The following is a 1,840-nucleotide window of genomic DNA, read 5'->3' on the forward strand; positions in this document are numbered from 1 at the left end:
AACAACAAAATATGAATTATTTATAGCTGATTGCTCCTCAACATAAAAATGTTCAAAGGATGAATATCTGTGTTCATGGTTCAACATTACCTCCTATAAAACAATAACCTGGAAACCTTAGGTTTGCAAATATTCAAAAAGAAATATTTTAGATAAAATATTTTATAGGTATCTTAATTTAGGGGGAGTAAATAAAAATGTTATTCTACAACTGGAATTTAGCACAACAGGACTATTCCATGTGAATTCATAAATCAAATAATTGTCAAGAATTTAAGTTCACCATTTAATATGGTAAATAATTTTTTTTTAATATTTGCAGTTTGAAATTTTTTTTTTTTTTAAATCAACTCTGCAACACAGTGCTGAATAATATCCTGGAATCTTTCCTATTAGAGTAACTGAATCTTAGTTTCTCGAGCAGGGAAGCATAGGCTCTCTAGTGGTAAAAGAACTCGGATTCTCACCACTCTTATTCACATAAGTTTTTTCATAGAAAAGTAAACATATAATAGTTTCTAAAGTCTACTACGGCCATGCTGCTTTGAACAAACCCGATCCCTTCTGATCTCGAAAGCTAAGCAAGGTCAAGCCTGGTTAGTACTTGGATTGGAGACCACTTAGGAAGACCAGGTGCTGTAGGCATAAAAAATAAATAAAAAATAAGGGATTGCAAGCTGACAAGGTCCTTGCAATCTATGAGGTCAACTAAGGGTTGCCTCGCCTAAAAAAATAAAATAAAATAGTTTCTGAGCTACCCATATATTTCCACAGGGACAAGTTGTGTGTATGCATATTTCCATGTTGGAAATAAAATACGGACATCAATCCTTTTTTCTCTTTTCTCACTATCTACCCCTGTATCGTAAGAAATATAATATATTTTCCGTCCAGGAGCTCTTGTCACTTTAGACTTTGGGGAAACAATTTTTAAGATACCTTGTAGGGGCTAGGACTGGTTTCAAGTTGAGAAGAAGTGAGAAAAAGAACATTTCCATGTAGCTCTTAGACACTGAGATTCTACATATCCTTAAGGACAAATGGGTCAATCATCAAAAGAATATGAAATCTCCGCAGACTGTCTTCATTTTCAGAACAGGCTAGCCTTCTTGGTTCAACAAAGAGCAGAGTACACAGCCCATGAGATGGCTAGTCTTTTGAACTAGGGCTTGCCAGATCTATATTGGGTCCTGATATCTGACTAGTCCTAGATTTATGTCATGTGCTAACATTCAACAAAACTCTTCTTCATTAAAATAAATCATTTTAAATAAGTGAATTCATTAAAACATGTCTTTATCCTCGTCTTAGATATATACCCACAGAATTAGTGCTTCCATGAAATGTGTAAAACAAATAAAAGCTAAAACCTCCACAATATTAATGTGAGCACGCATCTTTCATTTTAACAAAGAAAACTGAAGGAGATAAGTAGAAGAATTTTATTTTTTTAGGAGTCAGACCAAAAAAGATGTGGAAAACACAGAAATGGGTTATTAGAGATAGACTGATGTGGTTCTAACCGCCTAATGGGGACTTTCTATTCTACTGTGTCCCCCTCCACGAGCATCTGTGGGGAGCGCAATACTTCTTTAGAAGGTACAAGCAGAGTCATTGTACAGATACTTTTCTAAATTGGGTTGAACACAACAGCAGATGCTAAAATTTTCCACTCGTATATAAGAAAAGATATTAGAACTTTAACATATTCATTTCAATTCATCTTTTAAAATTTTTCATTTTGATCTATGCTATTAATTTGCATAATATGTTAGCACAGCAGTGTGTGTGCATGTGTGTATATATATATATATATATATATATATATTATCATTACAAA

At 33.4% G+C, this 1,840-nt stretch overlaps 1 pseudogene; it reads left to right on the top strand.

Annotated features, from left to right (window-relative positions):
• Positions 1 to 526: 526 nt before the first annotated feature.
• On the top strand, positions 527 to 645 carry LOC111737531 (annotated as a pseudogene).
• Positions 646 to 1,840: the final 1,195 nt, after the last annotated feature.

Source organism: Pteropus vampyrus, unplaced genomic scaffold, assembly GCF_000151845.1.
Source record: "Pteropus vampyrus isolate Shadow unplaced genomic scaffold, Pvam_2.0 Scaffold27, whole genome shotgun sequence".
NCBI lineage: Eukaryota > Metazoa > Chordata > Mammalia > Chiroptera > Pteropodidae > Pteropus > Pteropus vampyrus.